This window comes from Podarcis pityusensis (genome assembly GCF_964106645.2).
Source record: "Podarcis pityusensis genome assembly, chromosome: 4".
Taxonomy (NCBI): domain Eukaryota; kingdom Metazoa; phylum Chordata; class Lepidosauria; order Squamata; family Lacertidae; genus Podarcis; species Podarcis pityusensis.
The window spans coordinates 30,190,664-30,203,262 of NC_138027.1; the positions used below are offsets into that span (position 1 = coordinate 30,190,664).

General features: G+C 41.6%; 1 long non-coding RNA gene across 1 annotated transcript; it reads left to right on the forward strand.

Moving 5' to 3' along the window:
* Positions 1–1,101: 1,101 nt before the first annotated feature.
* LOC308475543 lies at positions 1,102–7,082 on the forward strand. Its single transcript, XR_013985296.1, has 4 exons — positions 1,102–1,168; positions 6,124–6,295; positions 6,546–6,750; positions 7,025–7,082. It is a non-coding gene; the product is annotated as an uncharacterized lncRNA (long non-coding RNA).
* Positions 7,083–12,599: the final 5,517 nt, after the last annotated feature.

Below are 12,599 nucleotides of genomic sequence, written 5' to 3' on the forward strand. Positions count from 1 at the left end.
AACACATCCACTATGGATGTGTTGGAGGAACTGGGTAGAGGAAGGAATTAATTTCCTTCATGAGCAAAAATCATGTATGATATAAGCCAACAGGTGCATGATCAACCAAGGCAGTTGCTATGGCAATGGTCCAGTGCTGGCTATATAAGTGATTAAGGCACATCTGCTAATTGTCAGGGTGTCAGGGTCAGTCAGTGAGTAAGTTGTAGTATGTGTTATGTCCTAAATTGCTGCAGTAACAGGAATACTTTCTATTTGTACATATCTGCATCTGCAAAAGCCTACAAGCTGTATCTATGTATCACTGTCCAGAACTGTCATACTGAAGCCTTATCTTCTGCAGCAGTAAACTGTTTTGGACCTTATGCTGCCTTTGTATGGAACTGGGGGACAACATCTGCTTTGTGGGTATCTTACCTTAGATTCCTATCAAGATGGATGAATCTGCCAGTTTCAGTTCTTTGGGTATCTCGTTTGTCCAATCTTAAATTCGATTCTTCACATTTCTGCAGCAGTTTGTGAAATCCTCCTGAAAAATTGTCAGCCTGTTAGTACAAATTTCTCCTAATGAGCATGTTTTTGTATATACAGTGGTACCTTGGGTTAAGTACTTAATTCGTTCTGAAGGTCCGTTCTTAACCTGAAACTGTTCTTAACCTGAAGCACCACTTTAGTTAATGGGGCCTCCCACTGCCGCCATGCTGCAGGAGCACAATTTCTGTTCTCATCCTGAAGCAAACTTCTTAACCTGAAGCACTTTCTGGATTAGCGGAATCTGTAACCTGAAGCGTATGTAACCTGAAGCGTATGTAACCCGAGGTACCCCTGTAGTTTTGACTAACATACACATTTTGCAAGCAATTTCCCATAATATAATGTATTTTTTATATGTTATTTCCACTAACAGATGTGTTTTAAGAGCATTTCCGCAATATTCATCACAAATTTCAGAGAAGTATGACGTTTGAAGGATAGCTGTGTTTCAGTTTGTGTACTGGTTTGAGAAGTATGAATTAGGCAGTTTATCAGTGAATAACAGACAGCACTGTTTTCCTCTCAGGTTTCCTAGACTGAGGGCAAGTTAGCATTGTTCTCTCTCTCTCATTTGGCTTCATGACCATGCTGCATGATAACAACCCCCTCCAAACAAAAACCAGGAAAAGTTCAAGTAAGAACTTTCGTTCAATCTATTCATTGACTCTGCATTATCTTGTTCTGACCTGGCTGCTGAAGCTGAGTGTGTTAGTAAATGGATTGTTAAGGTTTTCCTTTGTTCAAGCTTAAGGATGTCTAATGGAATGTTCAATGACACAGTGGATCCAATTGTATTTACCATAAAGGATCTGAACCTCAAACTCATTCAACAAGATTTTCTATCTACGTTTATTATTTGCAGGGAGATGACATTTTGCATTTTTGGGGGGCGGGGGTGGGGGAGAGATGGCATTTTGTAATTTAAGGCATCAGTTTAGCCATAGTCTCTCTGTGTGTGTCACTTGACCTTTTTAAAAATAATGTCTTCAGCCTTTTTTTTTTTTTGTTAGAGACATGAAAACTGAATAGTCTCATAATACATTAGCATACCATTTAAAATGTAGCTCACGGATGCAAATTCCAATACAAGATGTTTGCACCATCCTGATCTATGTCTGCTGTTGCATCTGTACCATATATAAATAATAACAACAGCAAAAACCCTCAAGGTAGATCATCTAGCAAAAGCTTTCAGGGATTGTGCAAGTCTGAAGTGGTGAGATGTGGTATGCAATTCATAAAGTATTAAGGATGCGGTAGGGCTGTAGGTCAATGGCAGAAAATGATTTGCATATTATTGCTCCTAAGTTCCATCTCCAGTATCTCAAAAGGCCTAGGGAAAAGCCCCGTCTGAAATCCAGAAGAGAAATTGCCAGATGGACCAATGGTCTGACTCCATATATAAGGCAGTTTCTTATGTTCCTAAAATAAACCTAACATGAGAAGAGGTGTCTTTGAACACATCACTCAGTTTATTTATGCACTTACAATGTTGCCCAATATGAGATGGGTGAACTTCAACCATTTTCAGGCAAACTGTGAGAAACTGGTTTCAAGTGGAAACACTTTATTTATTATTATTACAGAAGTAGAGCTTGTTAAGTATAACATAGAAGAGTCATGTGCTATGGAGCAGCTCAAAACGAGCATAAATTAATCTGGGTCATTCAAAGTTTGCAAGGCAAGGTGAAGATCTGACATGTAAAAGGACTGAGTTATTGCATAATAGATTGGATGTCTTGGATTGAATAAAGACCTGAATTTGATATGTGGAAAAGGGGAACAGGAAGAAGTACATCTTAAACTTTTGAACACAAAGAAAAATGTCTTAGACTTGATCCAGATCCTGACCTTCAGAATGCACATTGGCAAATTATTTTCCTTTAACTTTATATCCTACCTTTTCACCAAATTGGCCACCAAAGTGGCTACCAACACACTTTCTTAATCTATATTCTGTTCTCAAAGTTTCAAAAACAACAGAGCCTGGAAGGTTTGGTAGTAGCCCATTTCTGTGCATTTCATTCCTCTAAGACAGGGATGGGGAACTTGTGGTCAGATGTTACTGGATTACAACTCCTGTAATTCCTGACCATTGGCCATGCTGGCTGAGGCTGATGGGAATCCAACAACATCTAGAGGTTTCCCTTCTCTGCTCTTGAGGTTTATAAAATCTTCTCCTGAGATTTCTCTAGAAGTGATACAAGGCTTTTGAACTGGATTGTGATCTGGTTACTGGTGCTTAGCAAGTTTATGGTCATGGGTCATATGTAGTATGTTATTTAAGTATTGGAGCTTGCTAGCTGTTTGATAAAATCTGTTTCTATGGCTACAGACCTGAAATGTGAGGCTATTTTAACTGAATGTAGTTTATATTTCACATCTGTTTTTTAAACACACTTTAAGCCCTTAGGATAGAATGCCATGTAGTATTGAATAGATGTGTGAGCAGTGGAAAGAGCGGAAGAGAGACCATCAATTCCAGCTTACCGTCATGAGCAGGAGTTTTAGTTTCAAGCGATAGACTGGAGAATCACAGGGCAGGGATGGGGAACCTGCGGCCCTCCAGGTGTTGTTGATTGTGTTTGCTGGAGATAATGGGAACTGGAATCCATCAACATCTGGAAGGCCACATATTCCTCATTCTTGTCATAGAGTTCATATTTCTGTTCAAGTGTTATCCTTGAAAAGGAATGCTGACATGAGATGGGGAGATATGATCACATGTGGAGGTCCACCCCCCAACATCCCCAACAAAAGGAAGCCTCATTGGCTCCACCTACAACGGAATGTCTAGATCACAGAATCATAGAATCGTAGAATCATCTAGTCCAACCCCCTGCAGTGCAGGAAATTCAGCTAAAGCTTTCATGGGCAGATGGCCATCCAAGCCCTTATGACTGGGCTTCGAAGAACATTCAAAAGAACATACTTAGAAGCTTCCTTATGTTGACACAGGGTTCCCCATTACAGAGAGGTTTCAAAGTGCATTCAGCTGAATGTTCTTGGAAGCCCCCTTCAAAGTTTCCTGCACAGGGTGGAGCAAATGGGGATATGGAACCTGGTGTAGGGTATGTGCACACAACTCCACAACACCTACCTGTTTTAACTCCTTGTTCAGACAAAACTGCTGGACAGAGGTCTTGTGAGCAATTGTAAATTTGATGATGTTTCCCTGTTAAAGAGTGTATGAATTCTGAGACACCCCCCTAGAAGCAGATTAGTTGTTTTTGTTTAATTTCTCTTTCCTTCTGGTTGGTAGCTTTTGTTTTTGTTCAGCAGAGCTAGGTGTGCCCTTGTTGTGGCCTAATATGGTTAGTCACTTCATATATAAGACTGTCGGTGGAATTATTGCGGCACATTTGGCCGAGGAATTCTGAAGGCATTTGGTTGCTCCCTGTGAAACAGCTTCTTAAAGAATATATGTCTGGCTCCAAATAGCATAGATACCTTCACTTGGTTTGTGTGGGAAGTATGGAAAATATCACCTAGGTTGGGCTGTGTGAAAATAAAGGATTTTTTGTAGCGGAGGCTTTTTTTTTTAAGGAAGTCTTCGTTTGCTTAATAAAGGAACGGTTCAGTGTTATGCAGTGCGCATATTTCATGGAAAAATGGGTTTGCTATCAAGACTCAGTGAAGTAGAAGCAAACACATGAAGGACTGAGTCCCAAATGAACTGAGTTGGTATCAGGGCAGATGTTAAGGTCTTTAGTATTCATTTTTGCTAAAAGGAACAAATTTCATTCTGAGGGCTGCAGAAAATGAGCTGGGTGCTTAGGTGTCTCAAATATAGGCAGATTTCTTTCCACTTAACCAGCAGTGACCATGGCAGGTCAATACTTATGTGAAGAAGATAGAGGGGTAAGGTGAAGGGCAGGTAATAAATTGTAACAATGATAATGCCAATGTATAAGATTTTCATATAATTATGCATCTGCAAAACACAACAAATGTCTCCTCTTTGGTGTTTCATTTCCTGACCTTCCGCAAAAGATTTTTATGGACTATCCAAAGACTCAATTTTTGAAGAATTCCAGTTGTGTATCACCTTCACATAGTATGGTGCTTATAGCAAAAAAAGGTTTTGTAATGTTTCTTATAGTTGCAGTGCATAATGGGTTTGGTGATCAGCTTCTGAAATCCCCATAGATGTACATTCTGGATTTGTTTATACACAAGAAATTGCATGATTCATGTAGAAATCTGAAATCTTAATCCTGACCTTCCTCTAAAATCTAGAGCATAAAGTCCTCTAGGATTTTGAATCCAAATTGGGGTGGGGGGAGAGAGAAGTTTCCTTTAAAAAGGGAGCTTTTCTATCTTTGCAGAGGAAGCAGTCGGGTGAAAAGAAAAAAGCCCCATGAATCCAAGTGATCCAAACAATTTTTTGGGAGTGATCCAAACCATTTTTTAGAAGCATATATTCCTCTGTAGGAGGGACGTGGGTGGCGCTGTGGGTTAAACCACAGAGCCTAGGACTTGCTGATCAGAAGGTTGGCGGTTCGAATCCCCGCGACGGGGTGAGCTCCCGTTGCTTGGTCCCTGCTCCTGCCAACCTAGCAGTTCAAAAGCACGTCAAAGTGCAAGTAGATAAAAAGGTACCACTCCAGCGGGAAGGTAAATGGCGTTTCCGTGCGCTGCTCTGGTTCGCCAGAAGTGGCTTAGTAATGCTGGCCACATGACCCAGAAGCTGTACGCCGGCTCCCTCGGTCAATAAAGCAAGATGAGTGACACAACCCCAGAGTCGGCCACGACTGGACCTAATGGTCAGGGGTCCCTTTACCTTTATTCCTCTGTAGAGACATCTGCTCACCTGGACCTTCTTCCACCACGATGCAGCTGCTTGGTAGGTCCCTTCTTCTTGCATTTTCTCCTCCTTTTCACCACACCTGCCTATCCCTCCTATGTGATGCCCCAAGGCAGCCCTAGATTGCTCTGGGCATGCAGCCTGACCTTTGGTGACCAGGAGCTATCTCAATCCTACTTGACCAAGGCCTGAATTTCTCCAAATCAGCCGATTCCATTTGGGACTCGGAATCCACTGCACAGCTCTAACAGATAGGGCATCATAAATCAAAGCACTTGTGCTTTCCTGTCAAAGTGTAACCTGGTAGTTTTGTAGCTTCTTCACTGAGCTGATTTCCCATGGAAAAAAACAACCTACAATGTGGGCGAAAAATATAAATGCCTGGTCATATGTTCAGTGATTATGCAAAATGTCCCTTTATTGTGCCCATCCTTCTGTTTTCCAGCTTCTCTGCTTGCTGAATCTATGTCGGGGTGTGAAAATCTGTGATGCATTGAATTAACAGGAGGCGGCGTAAAGCATGTTGAAATTTATAGGAAAATAAAACAGCGCAAGGGAAATTAATTTTACAGGTTGTGTATTCCTTCATGTCGCTTTCGGTAAATGCTTGCTATTGCATATATATATCTATATATAGATATATATAGATATATATAGATATATATATGTAGCTTTCAGGTGATAGTGCTGGGAAACCACAACTCCTGGACTTCTTGCAAACTATAGAATTTGTATCTGGCTGGGCTTTAGAAGCCTTCTTGACCGCAAAATTTCTGCTCTAGATATAACACATCTTTCTGGAGGTAAAGGATTGCCAAGCCCATCCCTAATGGAGAATAATGAGCAGAGCAATCAAAACCCAATGAAATGACAGATCTGAACACAGCAGAGTTCAAAAGGAAGTCAGGCGGCATCCTTTGATAAGTGCGTCACGAGAGACTATCAAAAGGAAAGGTGAGAAAATAAAAGCCTCCTATTCTGTGATAAAGCTTGCTTGAAGCGGAAATGTCAGAGGCTGTTGCTTTTTTAACCACTTGTTCCTCTTGCCTTTATCTCAATTCACGTTGGGTGAATGAGGGTTATTTGTTTTCCCCCCTCTATAGTCTTTTCCTGCCTTATCAAAGACTGCTGGTTGCTTTCACTTGGGCACGCGCTCGCTGGGAAGCCACATTTAGTAATGTAAATGTATTTTCTTTCCCTGAAGCAGCAGCAACGAAAGAATTGCACCACTTTGCTTGTCTCTGCCTCAAATGAACATGAGAGCAGAACAGAGGGAGGTTGACTGACAGCGACAGCAAGAGAAGACTCCAGGGGATGGAGCCTTTTGGGTGAAGGCTGCAGAATGCTGTATCTAGCCCTTGCATTGTCCTCTGTTGATGTAGCATATGCAACCAAGTGCAGAATGGAAAGTGAGTAGCAGCCCTTGGCCGTAGACGCTCTGGGTACATTCAGATAAATGGCTCTTCTTCAGTGTGCGTTGATTCCCCCCCCCCCCCCAGTCTCTTTGCATTGGAAAACAAGTGTTTATATATATCGGACAGATGAAGAATGGGAAGTTCTTTACTTTCTTCTTAAAGTCTTAGTTCAATATTTAAAAAGGAGAAAAGATATTTGATATTAAGCTTTGTATTTTCCCCTCTATATTCCCTAATAAAACTTATTATTATTATTATTTTTTAAAAGGAAAACAAGTGGGCCTACCTTGTCTTATGGACTACCCAGTTTCACTGCATCTCCAACCAATGCTCATTGGACAGCTTTTCACAGCTCGACTTACAGTTCTGGATAAGACTCCAGTGCCCCATTTAAAAAATAAAAAATAAAAATAAAATTCTCCCCATCTTCTCTTTGTGTTTAGGTTTCATCCCCCCCCCCCTTTATAAACTGAACATTTGGTTCTTCAGTGAACTTTGTTGCTTAGAAGAACCAGAGGCGTCGCAAGGGGGGTGTCATGCCAAGGGTGGTCTCATACCCCCTGCAGGTGGATTTCTGCGATTGGCGATTGGCGTCCAACCCTCCCTAAAAAAAGCCCAACAACTTTGGGGTACCCTAAAAAAGCTCAACAACTCACACCGGGTACCACCTGACCTTGCTACACCTCTGAGAACAACCTCTTCAAAAGACAGAAGGGATTAATTTCATAAGAAAGAACAGAGCATCAAAACAGTGATCCTCACACACACTGTGCTAGACCCCTGGCAACAGGTGGCACATCAGAGGAGCCATAATACACTGCAGACATCTGATCTCCCTGGAGACCTAGAGATGTGACGATAGACTGCTCTGCCTCCCTTCTTTTAGCAAATGTTTTGTGCCACTGGGGAAGTGGTAATTCTGTATTGATTCTGTATGGATTTATTTTGGATGTTTGTATGTGATGCCAATAAAAGGTTTGATGATGATGATGTTCTGTGCCTTCCATGGGCCACACCCAGCAAAGAGGTTGAAGGCAGCGCCAACTGGATGCAAGGATTTATTTCAGTAATCTCATAGATATCTCATTGAATCATAGAATTAGAAGGGATCTTGAGGATCATCTCATGCAGTGCAGGAATGTGGAGCTGTCCCTCACGGGGATCAAACCTGCAACCTTGGTGTTGTCAGCAACACACTCTAAATTCTATCTTGTTTAATAAAGTAGCTCACATAACGGATGGTATCAATAGAATTTTAAGCAGAGAATATTTCCAAAGTCTTTACATGAGTCAACGTGCCCCTGAAGTCCAGGGAAGTTTGACTGAGTTCTCTGGCACCCCTGTGTACTAAGTCTATCACAGTGAGAGGGTGAGTAGAAATTCTCAAATCTATCACGGTTCTCTTTTCACTGCCATCACATGTTAATTTTGGCCATTCCCCTGAAGATTCTGCCGAGTGGCTTCTGTGTCCCTGAAGTAGGCATTTAATTGCATAGAATGCAGCCTAGGCAAACTGATTAGTTTTAAAATATGACTGACGAAGAAATAATTGCCATAAGATATGCAAAAGAATTGTCAGTGAGGGATGATAAATGGGATTGATTTTTACACAGTGCAAAAATAAAGAAAAGCATGGATTTTGCACAACTTTGTTGTCTCATTTAATGATTCATATTTGTTATTTGTCAAAACAAAAGGAGACTAATGATTTCGGATGACTACACAAATGGACAGTGCCGTTTCAGCTGCTCTGATGGCCACCCTGGGATTTAGAAGTGAAATGCCTGCAGGCCACTGGGGATATATAGCAAAAGGCTGTTCCAGTGAATTGATTCTTAGATGACAGAGGCAACCATTTCTGAAGAAAATAATACGTTCTGCGAGCTCCCACACCCGTTAAAAAAGGAACACACAACGATTGAATTGTAGTGGGAAGGAGCACTCCTTAATGTTTTTGGATGTGCTGCCTTCACTGCTGTTTCAGCAGGCTCCAAGGAGATACAATATGACTTCATCCACCTACCACAATCTCTTTGTGGCCTGACCACTGTAGTCCATGCACTGGTTGCTGCAGTGCCTTCTATGTGAAGCTGCCTTTGGGCCTGGTTTGGGAAAATGAGGTGGCCTGACTGCTGATGTTTAAACATCTGCTCTGGCTATCCATCTACTATCAAGCCAAGTACAAGGTCCTAGTATTAATATACAAAGCCCTAAACAACTTAGGTCCGGGGCACTTTAGGGACCACCTGAATCCCTATATCCCAACTAAGACCATCTGCTGAAGCATTGCTGATTGTTCCCCAAGTTGGTGAGGCTAATTTGGGAACAGTAAGAAACTGTGCCTTTTAGTGTCATTGATCCAGTATTGTGGAATGGTCTGCCAATTGAGACTGAGCAGGCGCCTTCTGTTTAAACTTTTAAATGCCTGTTGAAAACTTTTGCATTCCATCAGGCTTATTGAGGCATCTTTTCATAATAATTAGCTGATTTCTGATTTTATTTTTTTCAAATTTTTTATTCTAAGTTATGTAAAGTTGTGAGTGCTGATTGAAAAAAAAAATGAATTAGCAGTATATAAATATTTGTATATAAATAATAAAATAAAATAAAAATGCATGCCTGGCCAAGGTTGGCACTTAGGTCTCCTCCTTTGCATCGCTTTGTCCACTCAGAGGTAACCCTGTTCCATGGTTGAAGTACAGGGGGTGCAGAGGGGTTAGGGGGGTCTGTGTCTGGAAGGCACACTTACCTTTTGTGATGTCCACCATAGCTACTGTTTTTAAGAAGGAGATGGGTAAGATTTGGCCGAAATTGCGAGGAGTCAGAGATAGGACTTCGGGATTTCATTAAGAGAAGGTTACCAGATTTTTTTCAAAGAATCTGGGGACACTTTTTTTTCTGAAAAGAGAGAAAAAAAGTTAATAAACAAAAAGGTTTTTTTTCTTGTTTTTTTTTTTTAAGAAGTACTGGTAATATCTTCTCTTTGGTGGTCTCCTCTGTGGCACAACCTTCCTCACAGCCCCGGCCTGGTCTCTTGGGGCGCTAGCTGCCATGGAGGTAGGCTCGGGTCGGGCCTGGGCTCAGCCATGTGTCCTTGCCCTCTCGGTGCTCTCCTCCCTCTCCTCCTCAGCGGCAGTGGCAGCAGTGGCGCAACAAAGTTGGAGCTCCCCTCTTTTTTCTCCTTCCTCTTTCTCTCTCTTTCTTCCTTCTCCTTCTCCTCTCCTCTTCCTCCCAGTGTCGGCTCCGGGGTTTTCCTGGCCCCAGAGCACCACTGGGTGGGTGGCTGGGTGCTCTCGCTCCTGGCTCAATTTGGGTCGGGGAGTCAGTCAGTGGTGCCCCCAGTTGGCATGTCGGGTGTCCCCAGTTCCCCCTTGGCAGTGGTGGCGACAGTGGCAGTATCAGCAGCCCGGAGCCAGCCTGGTAGCACAGTGGGCTCTGGCTGACTTCAGGAGCTGCTCGCTGCCGTGGCGCCCGCCATTTTGCCTCACCAGAAGTCCGCATATGATGTGTATTGTGCCATTGAACCAATTACGCATCAGTCATTCCCTACTAATAAATCTACAACACTTAAAATATAAATCTGGGGATATTAAATGAAATCCGGGGACATTCTGGGGATGAATTTTGTCCAGGGACAGATTTATAAATCTGGGTACTGTCCCCAGGAAACAGGGACGTCTTGTAACCATACATTAAGAGCCCCTTAGCTTTCTCTCCATAATGTGTGCACCAACAACATGCACATTCAAGTCCTGTTCTGGTAGTAATTGCTCCCATTTATCTATTTATGTAATATCTCACCCTTTCTCATAAAAGAGACCAGGGTATCATGTTGGGCAACACAGAAGGAGAAGGACCAAATGTGGAGAATGGCTCTTCATGTGCAGAACAGGTTCATCTGCAGGAACCAAGCCTTCATTGGGTACAGCTGTAAAATACAAAGGCCAATTCCTTGAAGACCTTTGTGCTGTTGGTGTCATGTTAGTGTGGGTACTTGGTGCAGACCTACTCTATCTACATTGCCCTTTCTGGGTCAATGACCACCTGAATAAGGCTACAGGATATTCATTATCCAAGTACAAAAAGCACCAGGGGGAAATCAGGCAAGACAACAAAGGAAATACAGTGGAGGAAAGGTAGGGGGCAAGTGAGGGGATAACCGGGGGACAAGCACTTTTGATGAGCACATGACATTTGGCAAAACAAAGGCTAGACCACACAAAAACAGGCATCTGAGAGGCATGAAAGGAAAAGCAAGGGAGGTAACATGAGAGATAGTATGCAAGCAAGGAAGGGGGAAGAATCAGACTTTATTAAAACAAAAACAGAAGGAGATGTATTCGCTTGAAATGGGAAGGGAGGGGTTAGCCAGCAAACCTCCTCCTTGCATTCTCCTTTGATCAACCACATGGCAGGCTGGTTTCAGATCAGACAGCAAATGAGATGATAATATGACTGAAAATGCTGCATGTTTCTTTTATTTCTTTCTTACAGGATCAGAATGTCAGGAGAATGTGGGCAGGAGAGAGTTTATCGAAACACTGCCTGTTTAATTCGCGCCCCCTGTTCTTCCATGATAACTCCATAGCTGCCCTCCTTGACCATAATACCACGAAGAGCCCTTTTTGACAGCAGTCAAACTGCAGCAATAATGGAAATAGGACACAGTGTTTAATGCTAGCAAGATCCACCCCCCCACACCCTTAGCAAGTTTTTACATGGCGATTTTGGGCAACATAATTAGCTAGGGGGAGGAATGAGTGCATTTTGCCATCAAGCTATTTATAGCTGTTGCTGGACATTCTGTACAAGGGTGATTAGCCACTAGATTGCATTATTATTAATCTGTAATTAACTTAGGTACTAGGTTCATAAAATCACAGAGCTGAAAAGGGCAGACAAGCCATTATCTAGTTTTGTCCCCCATGCAGGACAAGAAAGACCTACATGCTACCCAGTGTGTGCAGTCTAGACAAGGAGAGGGGAAAGTGTATAGCTAGTGAAATGGAGATGTAAAAATTACCTAGGCTGGATTTGACCAAGGACCAACCTATCACCCACAGTGGCCAACTAGCTGCCCTTGGAAAGTTCACCAGCAGAGCAAGTGAAAACAGTCATCCCCCACCCCTGCAACTAGTAATAAAAAATGCATTGCTTCCCTCTTAATATGGAGGTTGCATTTAACTGTCATGACTAACAGCCGCTGATAGACCAATCTAGTGCCAAGTCATAAATAAAGGGGGAAGTCGGGGCAGGGGGAGTTTTGTCGGCCAGTCTGATGTCCTTGCACTTTCATTATCACAAAAGAGGGAATGTAAAGGTCTAACTACTTTTCTTTTCTTTTTTTTATAAGATATTTATTAAAGTTTCAACATATTACAAAAATAAGCGAAAAAAGAAAGAAAAAAAGAGGGGAAAAAATAGAAAATGAAAATACAAAATAAAAACAGTTAAAAAACAGATTAGTCTCTTTTTTAAAAAATGATATTTATTAAAATTTCAGAAAAAAGAGTTACATAAAAACAAGAAAAGCAAAAACAAAAGACAGAAATAAAAATACAAGAAAAATACAAAATACAAAATACAGAATAAAAGAATAAAAAACACTTAAAAAAATAGATCAATCTTTCCATGCCTTACATTCATATCCTTGTTTCCCTGACCTCCTCATACCTCCCTTTTTTGTATTCCAATTCAATTAGTTAATAAAGCAATTTCTTTCCCTCTTTATTTTCTCTTAATCCTTTAACTTAATATACTATAACTTTAAATTTTCACCTGTTAACAATCCATTTTTACATACACCTTTATAGCATTACTGCTTAAACCACCTAACTTCATTC